This window comes from Struthio camelus, chromosome 8 (genome assembly GCF_040807025.1).
Source record: "Struthio camelus isolate bStrCam1 chromosome 8, bStrCam1.hap1, whole genome shotgun sequence".
NCBI lineage: Eukaryota > Metazoa > Chordata > Aves > Struthioniformes > Struthionidae > Struthio > Struthio camelus.
In genome coordinates, this window is record NC_090949.1 from 28,903,671 (window position 1) to 28,917,250 (window position 13,580).

A 13,580-nucleotide genomic window follows, 5' to 3' on the forward strand; every position below is an offset into this window, starting at 1 on the left:
CATGTTAATGGAGTATTTAAAAGCCTAAGAGACACAATACTACAAGGGCTAACAATAAGAGGATGGCAGTGTAACAGGGAGTGTACAAATATCGGGGTGGCATTGCATTTTCAGTTTCCATATTGTTTTATGTGATTGCAGTATTGTTATTGTATCTATCTGAAAAACACTTGTGCTCTTGCCAGAGCAATGCTAATGTTCTGTGAGTTCAAGCTAGCTTTATTGTCTTGCTTTTCAAATGCTATTTGATTTTCAGTAGTTAGGCTCAAGGGATACTTCCCTCCACCACCACCAGATGAATTGTTTTCTTTCTTTCCTAATAACTAAAAAAAAGGCAGTCTTAATTTATGGCTGTTCATTTCAACATTAGATGTAGCAAGAAGTCAAAGCACACCTCTGTCTTTGGCAGACAAGTGGCTCTGTCATGGTGTATTTGTTGTCTTGGGCCAGTGGCATAAGGTGCTTAATGGCTTCAGGGGTCTGCACTGCAACAGCAGAGCTGGGCTTAGCTTCAGCGGATCCTGCAACCCTGTGATGGGCTTTGGGGTGCTGAACTCCAAGGTCTTCACACAGCCCAGTTTTAGGAATCTAACTGAAGTACATCCATCAGTGTCCTCCTGTAATTAATGGAGACAAGTAGGTACTTCCAGACAGTGGGTAAACGCATCCAGATTAAGTGCTTTAAGGCAAAGATGTCTTGACCTCCTCCTTCGGTTTAGATCCTCCCAGATTACTTCAACGCCTCCTCTCCTTTGCCTTTCACTGGGAGTTAGGGATCTGCATCCATCAGAGGAGACAAGCCTAAGTCAGGGAGGGTTATGTCCATAAATTTAATTACAGCTGAGCCATCAAGCTGCCTTGCAAACACAAATACTGGATACTGAAGTTGATGTGAAACCTTTGACTAGTGGAGTGACGATGAAGGAACATTTCTTTATAGGTAATATTAAGGAAAGATATGAACTTGCTTAAATTTAGGAATTTTCTTTTCATAAAGTACTTGATTTTAGATTTGAAAAGGCATTTTCTTTCCATAGTGAAACACATGAAATCTTGCAGCTTCTCTTTGCAGGTGTGTTACTTGAATTTCCTGAGGAGAATGTGGTTCTCCCGCCCCTGTTTCAGCAGTATTGCACTCCCAATGGTCATTTGTCCCTTCAGAGGAACAGCACTTCTGCTACAAAGTGGAGAGCAGAGAAGAACTAAGAAGACATCCCCCAAACAATTGCAAAGCATGAGCATAACGTGTGGAAGTGGATGACATTGTGGGGAGTGCACCTTGAGAGCCCCTGCTAGGTCCCCACCGCTGCCCCACTCTGGATCCTGCCACGTGTCACCCCCTGGAGCTGTGCTGCAATTGTCTCTGCAGTATCTCTTTGTGCACAAGAGCTAAGATTTGGGGGTACCTCAAGCTTTGTTCTCATGGCGTGTCCTAGAGCCCCTCAAATGCCCTGCTCTCTCCCCAATTTACATTCGTCCTCTGACTGCTCCTGCTCCTCAGCCTCTGGAGGCCATCACCCCAGGGCAAGTCTCAGGCCCAGTGAAGGCATCCGCTTATCTTCACCCTTTCTGCAGCCTCAGTATAGCCATATTCTCCATGCCTAAAGCGAAACGTGTTATCCTTTGCAGAGCCAGCCTGCTAGAGCCAGCCACCAGATCCTGGGCAACACAAGTGCCTGCGCAAAGCAATAATGTCGTCGCTCAGAGGTTGCAGTGTGACTTCAGCCTCAGGTCATCTGTGGCAATGCCATGGAAAACTGCCATGAGATTCACTCTTCTTTAGCTAATCTCTGGGGAGCTGACAAACTGTGCCTTAATTCTTCAAAACAAGAGGGCACATGAACCAAGTGTCACACAAAAATTAATTGCACCTTCTTACTAAGGGCATTTTGAAATTGTCTGCACATTGTGAGTATGCAGTAGCTTCAGGCAGCCAGCCACAATGGTGTTGTTATTATTACTATTAGATGACTGTAGTTCTATAAGACAATCTGTTCTTCACTTGCACCGAGCAATTACTATTGGGGATGTAAGTAAGTAAAATGTTATGACGATCAATACATTAGGGGGTATTTCCATTAAGGGATGAGTGAAACCAAAGGTGAAAATTATGCTTTGTACTAAAAATCCATTTAGCCATTAGATCACAGTATCAAGAGCATAAAAGAAGGGTTATTTTAGCTTTTAGCTGACCAGAAAATGCCAGTCCGAAGACAACAGGAGGCTCCCTTTCACAGTCTAAGAGCCCTTTCTTCCCTGGATGAAGGGAGCATTTTTGACTCTGGCCTCCTGCTGCTCGTATGTGTTTCATTCTTATTACTCTGAACTGAAATTCCTCTGTCAAAAGGTCGAAAGCAAATCTAATTGCACATGAGATAAATAAAGTTTGACTGTACATCAGTGCAGTATTTACCTGGAATAGTTTTGCAGCACTCACTTTGCTGCTTTTGCTTTAACTTAAAGCAATTTCGTTTTATCACCTAAGTTCTGTCCTTACACAAAGCACCATTTATAGGGAAAATTAGTATCATGCCCATTGCTTATAGCCAAAAGGTGTAAAAAACTTGCCACAGGCCATTGTGCAAATCACATGTGAGCCTCACCTGCTCCAACCCCAGCTCAAGACACAAGCAAGCAGGAAGGGAAAAGCTGAAATATGTTGTCTGACTCCTGCTGCATTCTGCACTATTATAGTGCAAGTGAAAAATATGAGTGGCACGTGTTAAAGGCTACAGACAGGGCAGAGCACTGGAGATTCAAGCTTATTAACTGGGCCGATCATCCATGGGCTTTGCTGTCCCCATCTGCCCCCACCACTCGCTTTCTCCCACAGCCTAGGATCCAAATTACCCAGCAGCCCCTGGTACAACACCTCTCTTGCTCTTGCGCCACAGCCCTGCACAGGAACAGTTCTTGATCTGCGTTTGAGCAGTACTTTGTGTCTAAAGAGCAGTACTTTGACTACCCTTGTGTCGGGGTTAGCCCTGAAGATTACTATGGTTTTGTGGTGGAGAACCAATTTTCTATTATTTTTGCAAAGGACTGTGGGATTGGGATGGCTCTTCACACAGCCTTCAGCTGTAGACCTAGCATGAATGCCTCTCCAAGTCACTCCCCCCATATCCCCCCGCCCCGCACAAATCTCAAAATGCATTTAGGTGAGGTACTTTGTCTACAGCACAGAGCTGCACAGTGTAACCCTTAATCTAGAAGTAGGGTGATTTAACCAAGGACTAATTAAAGGTCTTTTTGGATGGCAATACCTGACAGCAAGTATGGATCCAATGTAGAACTTCTAAGCAAATGTTCTTAGGGATGTTGAAATATTTCCCAATGCATTTTTGAAATTGTCCTGTTCCTGATGGCTGTGTTTCTTGTGTGAGGTTTTCTTCACTTGCTCACCTTGTAATAACAGCACTCGCTTCCTGGCTTATGAGTCTTCCCTTAAAAAATCTAAAAGCTGATTGGAGTCAGCATGAGGATTTCAACGGGGGCTAAGAAGAATCATGTCCTAATCTGCTTTCAAGCTCTCTTAGTTGCTAACACATTTCACAACATAAAGATATTTCACATTAAGTACTCAGTATACACTGGTACCACTCGTTCTTGATTTAAACCGTAACCATTTCTGCTAAGTGGATCCCACTTTCTGCTTTATTGCCTCCGGTGTCTGTGGGGTAAAAGAAGGGACCATCTATTGTTCACAGGGAGCTGGCTGACATGCAGAAGTGAATCAGCAGATCCCAGGACACCCATTGTCATGTGCTTGAGATACTTCCAGACTCAGCAGGAGAGACCCACCAGGACCGGAGGTCCTCTCCATATTCTATGGAGTTTGCTATCCATCACCTCAGGAGCTCATCCCATTTCATACATTCACAAGAGCGCTCCTTTTCCATGGCAGTGTCACCAGGACTAACTGGGTAATGACATTGCTGGGGTGTATTTTCCTTCCCCCGATATAGTTAAACAATCATTACTTTTCATTTCCGTAGTCTGGAACCACCACCACATCCCTCCACTGACTGTGATTTTGGCAGTCGAGAGACTTTTCATTTGTTTTTAAATACACCACCTCTTTTTTTTTTCCTTACCTCTCTTCCATCGCCATGTTCTTGATGCCAGCATCAGTGAGATAATTTAAGGGGAGCCATTCAATTCAGAGTGAGAGATAGAGAGCTGTTTGCAAGTGAAGCTTTCAATCGTCATTCATGGCAAGGGAAGTATTCCCATGTCAGTGAAACACAAAAGCTTGGGGTCTGGCAAACTGACGGTGTAGACCCAGCCAGGGAACTTTTTTTTAATAAAAATTCCTTCTCTCCTTCTTGCATCTATCAAGAAGACGATAATCAGGTTTTGCAGCAAAACTTTCCCATCCTTTCTTGTCAGAATTTTAGGTGAGGAAGCAGTGCCCTAGAGCATCTGTGGAACCTTCTGCTACAAAACTGTCTGAACAAGATGTAAGATTTTCAGCCCTCCAAGTCCAATCTGGATGATTTTTGGCACTCTTTCAGCCTGTCCCTACTGGAATCAGGGTCAGCAGATATCATGAAGCAGATTTGAGCTGAGTCTGGTCACACTTCACTTTCACCTGCCCTAGAAGAGGTCTAACCCACCTTGGCTTTGCAAAAGATCCAGCTTTTTAAAGGAATCTGTTACCAATGAATTTATTCATCCCCCATAGAAATTACCTTGCAGAGCTATTATCTATCCTTTGAGCCCACCAGCAAAGAACATAGTCCCTCCCAAAGCAAACACATTCCAGTGTGGATACCAGCAGATGAAACAGCAGACTTTATTGGCATGGAAGAGGTTATTGCTTGAGAAAAGATTGCAGGATTGGACCCCTAAAGAGTGAAATCAGAGTAAAAGAGGAGGCTGACAGGATGTTATTTGTATTCTGAGATTCCACTGTGTCCACTACCTGCTACATGGCCTGCTTATATTTTGCCCTTGCTTTTTTATTAAACAATCCATGTGTTTTCAGCTCAGAAATAGGTTTCTTTTGAAGTTTAAAAGCGGTTATGTCATAATCGAAACAGCTGTTCAAGAACCACTCAGGCAAGAAACGATTTGCGGTGCTACATTTTCAGTGTTCCCAGAGGAGAGGGAATCAGCTCGTGGGGATACTGGGAGACCGATGCTTATGTGTGCATGTGTGTGCATGTGCGCGTGTATGTGTGCATGCGTGCTCTGTCCCAGCACGGTGAAGAAATGCTGGCTGAAATGCTGCTTCAGAGTGTGGCTATGCATGGCTATGGACCTGTCTGTGTTCGAACACCAAGTGGAGTGGATGCCGCCTCTGTGCTGCCCCATGGCGAGGAGATAGACACCAGACCACAAATCTGCCGGAGTATCTTAGTGGCCTCTTTCAGGATGGGAAGAACTGGCCCATTTAATCATTTTATAGACCTTACAACACTCTTTCAAGATAAGCGCACGCACCTAAAACCTCTACAGTCATGCCTAAGGGAATTTAAGGGGTAATCTTGAGCCAAAATCTTTTGCTTATCCAATTAAGTGAAGTCACTTCTGCTTCTCCTTCGTATGCCCACCTTGCTGTTTTGCTCCCACTGCTGGGCCAGGCTCTTGCTGTACGGTGTTAGCTTTGCTGGGATCTGAACCACCCTAATGGCTGCAGCCCTCTTTATCTTTTAGCATTGGATCTTGCTCATGATCCCTGTTTTTTAAAACAAACCACAAGCTGATGACCTCTGGCATTTGGTGTGTGTGCCACAAGATGTGAATAACAGCATAAACGCATTCCTGTCAGCCTGCTTATGTCCATTTCTCATAATGTCTTGGAACAGCACTGAAGACCACACTGAATACGAAATTTCCATGATTAACCAATGGTTTCCAGTGCTGTGATTATGGTTTAACCAAAGATTATTACTTTGTGCAGACTAGTACTTTGGCATCATCATCATCAAATTATCACATTGCAATGACATTTTGCGCCACACAGCAACTGCCTTCAAGACATTTGCTAACAGATGAGTTAAGATCTTCACCAATCTAAAATATGGACGCATTACAACAGGTTTGATTTTGGTAGAGCCCCTTCATTAACAATCTCAATAGCAGGATTTATCAGCTCGGAAGGAAGATGTACCTAAAAGACCCTTCTTATAGAGGTCTGTACAAAAGCTAAGTGAGACCCAATTCCTGTCTTCAGTGAACACAACAAACAGATGGATGAAGCTGCTAGGAGGGAGGAGAAATGCAAGACAACAACAAAGCAATACTATCAACAGCATAATATTTTCATCTAGAATAGAAATACTATTTTTTTCCATTCATTGACATTTAAGCATTTCTTCTATTTATTAATGAAAAGAGAAGAGATATTATTGCTTTAGCACTACAAAAGACCAAATAAAAACAATTACAATTAGGTTGTTTCACGTAAGATTATTTCCTTTGTGCAAAGCCAAACTTTTGTTGTTTCTTCCATTCAGCCCCCTAAATATAAAAATGCAGTGTAAATGACTAAAAAGTGTATTTGAAACAAAAAGTCATTCCTATTCAAAGTTAAAAAATTAAACTTTTCTGTCCCATAATGGACCACTTCAAGTTCTTCTTCTTCTTTTTTTTTTTTTAAATGTAAAAATGTGCCAAGTTTAGGGGCATTCAATGGATGTGTCAGCATCACTCAGTCATGCAATTATTTCCACTGAAATATTTTGTCGGGAAGATGATGCTGGAATCTAATTGCAGGCCATCGTCAGTCTTACCACGTCCAGCTCTGGGCAGATGCTGCAGTTAAGTGTTTTAGGAGGGGATTGCAGCTCATTTTACGCCTGGTCCACTGCCTACTTTGCCCAGCAAGTTCTGCTATAACACATCCCAGCCACATTAGACATATTTTGCATGGTCACCCTGAACAGTGGAGCTGCGGGAACATGGATTATGAGTCAGCCATGGTTGTTTTTGTTTTTTTAATGATTTTGAAGTTGGCCAGCCTGCATAAGAGGCAAGCAGTGAAATGTCTTTGCAAACATTACACATAAATGTATTCACAGAAGCTGTCTGGGACAAAGCACAGCAGCACCCTTTAAAAGGCATGACAACAAGCCACATAACCTAGAGCTACTGGACTAAGGGATAAATCAGTCTGGGGGCCCCATTTAGGGAAAGGATGCTTGGGTGATCAGCTTTCAGGCAGCAAATGTTTGGTGAACTGAATTCCACCTTGGGTGTTTTTGAAAAAGGAAAATGAGGAAGCAGTGGACTGCATGCAGGAGCTTCACGCTCTTCAAAGCATTTCGTCCCTTGGGGCTAGAGATGCCCATAAGCATGCAATGCTTGAGTGAAAGTTGCAACAGGAACCAGTCCCAGGTTGAACCACTTGGCTGATATTACAAAGAAAGACCAGTCTAGAGCTGAACTGTCACGTCAGCCTTGTTTGAGGTAAGATTTTTAGGGCATTTCTTTGTTCCAGTCCTCCAGGTTATTCCTAAATTTGTTTTTGGGGGCGATTTTCACATATTCTGCTGTTATTGAAATGGCTTCTTTAAACACTAAATAAAAATGATGCCCTTTGGCACTTTGAATTCACTGTCTTTGCAGCAATTGGTGCCAAAAAGGGAGCCAGGGGAGTCCTTACAAAGCGCTATTAATTGAAATAAATGAGCCATGCTTCTGAGAACAGTGTTACATAGAGGAAGGGCTGCCTTTTCAGTCTTGCTCCTGTAGCTGTCCCCTGTGATTTCAGGCATGTCATAAAATCCACTGTCCACCTCATTTTCCTACTTTATTAAGATGGGGGCTGAGGTGTTTCCTCACCTGACACCTCTGAGTGTTGCGACGAAGTCAGTGTTTCAGAAGTGCTTGGAAGAACCAGAATTTTATTTTTAAAGCTGGAACAAGCTATCGCCTTTCCCAAAGTGTCATTTATGAGCATACTTTCATTAGCCCCTTAGTTTGTTGTCCTTTGTTATGAGTCTGGAAAAAAATACGTTGAAAATCATTTCACTAGGACCTTTGGGAGGAATCAAAATTCTTGCAGAGTGGGAGCTTTGGGAGAGCACAAATCTGCCGGGTCAGCTCCCTGAACCCACGAGACAGCAGTGGAAAACTCCCATTGGCTTTAGGCTAGATTTAAATGCTCTTAAACTTAAGACTTACATTCCCAACTCTTTCATTTGTATCTCTATGCTCAGAGACAAGGGGGAGGTGAGAAAGGCACATAGAGAAAAACATGGCTGCTCCCTTCCTCCTCCCTTCTTTCCAAGGATGATTTCCATCTATCCAACTTTCTTCCCAGATACAGTATCATTTGCTTCTGTGACTAATCTCTGGGCAGGAGAGAAAACTTATTTTGAAAGTTCAAGAGAAACATAAACCAGCACATTTGTGAGTGTTTTTCTCCTCTTCCCTGCCTCTGAATGACTTGAGTTTTATTATCTCGCTTGACCGCATGCTGAGATAGGTACTTTCCTTTCAAGCACAGCCTGTTGCTGGCAGCATGCTGCAGAGGCCCCAAACCTGGTACACATTTTTGTCTTCATGTTTCAGTCTTCCATCAGCACCATTGCTTTAGCGTTTTTGCCCCCGCTCCCTTAGAATAACTGTTTTTTTGGATAGTGACAGCCCTGGAAGGTTGAGGCCTCAAGGAAAAGGTAAGTAAGCATTATGAAAAGAAACCAGCCAGCTTCCAGATTTTTCCTGTCCCCATGTGTGTCGTGATCTCACTTCATGTGTCTTTTTACTGGCTGGCTCAGCCACAGGGAGGGACCCAGCTGTTGGCATGTCACCATCAAATCCACAGTGATGGGGAATCAAGCCCCGCCTCTGAGCCCCAGGCTGTGCCTTTGCACCAGGGACAACATGTCTCTACCCCGATTCTGTCCTCCCTCATGGACTCAGCAGTGGAAGACCGGACTCAAAGCTTGGCCATAAGCAAGGCCAAGAAAACATGTTTGGCTCTTCACGCACTGTCTGCATTTCCCTTAGAGGAAAAGGCAGCAGGTGGGATAGAGTCATTGTGTGGGTTGGATCCTGCCCTCAGGGCCATGCTTGGCCCATGCATAGCCAAAAAACATAACCAGCATTTTCCATAGGACATCTATACAACTGTAACTATTGTGATTGCTGCGCGCACATTATCTGAACTAACGTCTCTTCAAGAGGATACTTCTGGTTGAGGAGTGGTGTCATAGACTGTCCATTTTTGGTCTGGACTATTACTAAGAGAAAAACCAATCCCTGACAAATTCTTTGATGTGCTTGCTTCCTACAATTTGAATTAAGACAATTTGTTCAAGAAAGATTGGTAGGTTTGTGTTTCTGTCTTTTCCCCTTTTGAGAGTCTTTTCTGTCAATGCAAAATAGAGGATAATAATGCTTCCATTAAAAATGAGGTGAATGCTCAGGCTAACTTGAGTGGGTGGAAAGGACTTCACACAGGATGAAGCTGGGGACGAACCTGCCCTTGCCAAGATAAACAGCTGCAGAGATCTCTGGAAAGAAAAAGGACCCTACTGTAATGCTGTTCAAATAATTCAGCCTCATACGAGCTAGTTTGAGCTGGGTATCCATCATGTTATAATTAAAACCAATGGATTGCATATGAAGAAAGAAAAGGTGTATCATAAGTCATGCAAAAGGACTGAAGCTCTCCATAACTGCTATCGTTAGGACAATAAATAGATATTCCTTAGGACAATAAAGATATTGGGCCTGTGTAAATCAAAGCAGAAAGCTCCTACTTTCCTTCCTACATCTGTCTTTGATTTGCTTTGCCTCTATCTGCCTGTTGTTGATGTTTTCTCACATTATCTTGGTCTCTTTGTTCAAACTGTGTTTCATTCCAAGAAGCCAGGGAACTCCAGGTGTGAATGAGGGCTGTTAGCATGAACTCACTCTCTCTGCTATTATTGTTATCATTCCTCTGAAAATCAGCTCGATGGTGGCTTGGCTCTGTGTAATTTGCGCTGCTGTTTTAATCTTATCCATATTAAATATGAAGATGGAATAAAGTGAAGCACTTTAGATGATGGCTTGCATCCGAAGATGCAAACTAACCTAACGGAGCTCTGGCATGCTTCAGAGGAAGGTGTTTGAGTCTTTGCAGGGTTGAGGCCACCACACAGGTGAGTTGGGTGTTCAGGATTTGCTGCAAAGCCCACTGCAGCCAGTGGAAGGCCTTCTACTGCCTGTTAGCTTAAACTCCAACCAAACCTGCACGCAGAGTACAGTTTACCAGGTGTTAAACCTGTAGAGATGGTAGAACAGTTTCTTAGGTAAACTTGGCCTCCAGGCCAAATTATGTGGGCATAGGTTAATTAAAGGGTGCACCTGCTAGGGATTTGAGTCCTTACTCCTTTCTTACATCCACAAAAGTATGATGGGGAATGCAAGGACTCTTGTCTTGAGGTCTGTCCCATCATCCTGCAGTCCTGGCATTTGGCTCTCACATTGCAGTGATCTCGAGGCACTCAAGCACCGACACAACATGATTTGTGGCATAAGCAGTTTGTGTAGGTATAACATGTGTGATAGCTAGACACCTTTCTGGTCCAGGGTGCAGGTGGGGCTGGGACTGCACGTTTGCATTACTTCAGTTGCCTGCCCTTCCAAAACCCACAGCCTGAGACTCACTCAGTAAATGTACAGGGAGATACTGAAAGGCTCCAATTTCTAGTGAGAGAAACTGTCTGTGAAAAAAAGTTAATACAGAATTTATAATGCTCAATAAAATGTTGTAGTGTTTTACATTTTAAGACCCCAGTGAAATTAAGTAATCATATTCCCACCATCCAGCTATTTAGTAATCTAAACATGTACTATTTTTTTCCATTACTATTGTTTCCACTACTGGCAGCAGACTTGCGGGTGTCTGGTTATTTTTGTCTTTGGATATCCTCTGTGATTTTTGGAGTTCCTCTGGCTCCATCTGAATGTCCAGCTGGGCACTGATCTTTAAATATATTTTCAAGCAATATATTTACAGCCTAGCCCCTGGATGTGCTACTAAATCCTTTTGTGTGGCTGGGTTAGCTGGGCATGTCTTTGGGAATCTCCTTGAGGAGGTCTGGAGCTAGAGGCACGGACTGTCATACCTTTAAGGTAAACCCTGGCTTTCCCCCAGCTTGGTATGACATGTTCAGTCCCTGCACAAATCAGGTGCACTAGAAACACGACTACCTTGATTTAGTAGTGATTAAATTCACAGTCAATGATGTGCTTTCCTTCAGATGTGCTGCCTTTAAATCATTTGTCCGTAAGTCATATTGTAGCCTCATTTCTAAAACAATGATAGTTAAGTGATCAGGGCATATTGCAACTGCCCCTTGGCTAGCAATTTTTGAAACTGCTCACATGCGGCTAGAGGCCTCAAAGATAATGACTTCTAGGTGTTTCATGAGAAGAGGCAACAGGGAAGCTCTATTAGTACCTCTGCTCAAAGAGATCGATCATTAATAAACACTGGCAAATCTTCAGTGGGGTGGAGGGATAAACAAGTGTAAAAAGAAGCAACTTCATTAGTTTGGCTGCTCACAGCACAACACGCTTAAAAAAAAAAAAAACCCACGAAATGAGATGTTGTGGCAAAAGAAGAAGACACACAGGCACCCTGTGCTTGAGGTCTCTGCTAGAAAATGACCCCCCAACACGGGAAAAGCTCCTCTGAGAATTTTTTTCCTCCATTTATGCACTCCTCAGGAAGAGAGAACCATGAAAGCGCTGAATTTTAATCTAAGCCCAAATGAGTCAAAAGAATAAAAAAACAGTGGTAGTAGACTTCAGCACAGGGTGTCTCTGCAGAAGCTGGACATCTTAACCTGGGCCAAGGGTGAATGCAGGACAGCACTGCACACCTTGGCTCAGGGGCATCTGCCTGTGGCCCCCAGGCCCTTGGGGACCCCCAGACTAATTGTAAGGTGTCTGCAGCAGTTGGGTACATGGCAACTCAACCTAGGGGTCTGCACCCTGAGTGGGAAATTACAAGAAGTTCCCAAACTGGAAAGACTGGAAACCACTGAGCAGAATGAAATGTAGAGTCAAAGAACACACTGAGGCTTTAATTAGCTAAATAGTCTTTCCAAAGCATTCAGCATGAGAAGCACTTCTGGGTGGCACTCAAGCTATCTGGGAACCAATGCGTCCTGGAAAGCACTGGTTCCAAAAAGGAGGCAGGCTGTTGGAAGGCAACGCAGATACTAAGCTATTCTACAGGAAACCCAAACTTCTCTCATGAACTTTTCTCATCACGGCTTCCTCTCTTTCCAGTGCAAATCTATAAACAGGAGAATCTCAAGCTACAGTGAAAGGCAATTACAGCCTAGGAGTACAGATAGAGGTCAAGGGAAGGAGAAGCTTAAGCAAACGGCACCTCTGAGCCAATATCTTGCTGCGCTGACTGAAGGTTTATACAGTCTTCAGACTTGGGGCTGAACAGGACCCTTAAGAGCAAAAGGACTTGGCAGACTGGGGCTGGTCAGGCATAGCTGGTAATGCGTGACTGGCCAGGGCAGGGTGCATGGGGGTATGGCTAGGACCACAGTTGGACCACATGGACTTGTGGGGGATTCCCTGGACTGGCTGTGAGTCCTGAGATGTACATCGTAAGCAGCTTTGACATGCTGGATGGCATTTCACAAGCTGGGCTATTTTTACCTTGCAGAGAGGTTTCTCTCTGTGTTTCAGCACAAATTGCTTCCTGTCCTAGGGTTAGCTCATTTCAAACTAGCTCAAGTAGTTGTACCTTGCACTGCATTTCCTATGGTGGCTATTTCTAAAACAGCCTTGCTGGTGGAGGCCTCTCACAATAGTGCGTTAAAGAGCAAATGATTTAGCACATAATTGAGAAGCAAACAATGATCCCCTGATCAGCAAGAGGTCTGCAATGTCAGCTAGAAGGCAGGATTTGGATGTGAGAAAGAGCAATATGCCAAGAAAAACGAGTAAATTGCTGAGTCTCTGTATCTTGGTGCAGAGAGGTAGCTTCTGCTCCATCCCCAAGGGAGCCACAGTTCCAGGGTTATTTGCCAGCTGTGAAAGAGCAGCAGCAGCAACAACAACAGCAGCTCAATAGACACCAACTGTTTGCAGTGGAGAGAAGTACTTTCCATTGCCACTAGGAGTGAATGTAGACTCTTCAGCTGGGCTTTTCCACATGCGCTAGCTAGTTCGAGACGAAGGGCAGGTTTCTGCAGCAGCCTTTGTGGGCTCTGAGTGCCCCTTGCCCCAAATAAGACCTTACTCCATGCTTCCCAGGGGCAGTGTGTGAGGATTAACAGCACTGACAGTAACTAATGTAGCTGGTATAACTCCATGGCTTGCAATGTTTTACAACCGTGAATATCCAGGCAAATGGATTTAGTATTGAGGGAAGGGACTCATTAAAAGGAAAGAGCTCGGCTCTGCTTTCACTCAGGCTGACAAAGATCCGTTGACTCTGCAGAAAATATCTGCATCTTGCAGAGATTGTCAGAGCTTTTCCTTGCTTGTTCCTTGCTGCCCAGAAGTGTGTGGGGGGGGGAAGTTGAATCAATCTGTGGCACAGAGCAGGCTACTGAAACTGGGGCCTGATTCAACGCTGTTAAGCTTTGCCAGGCCAGCACTGCCACTGC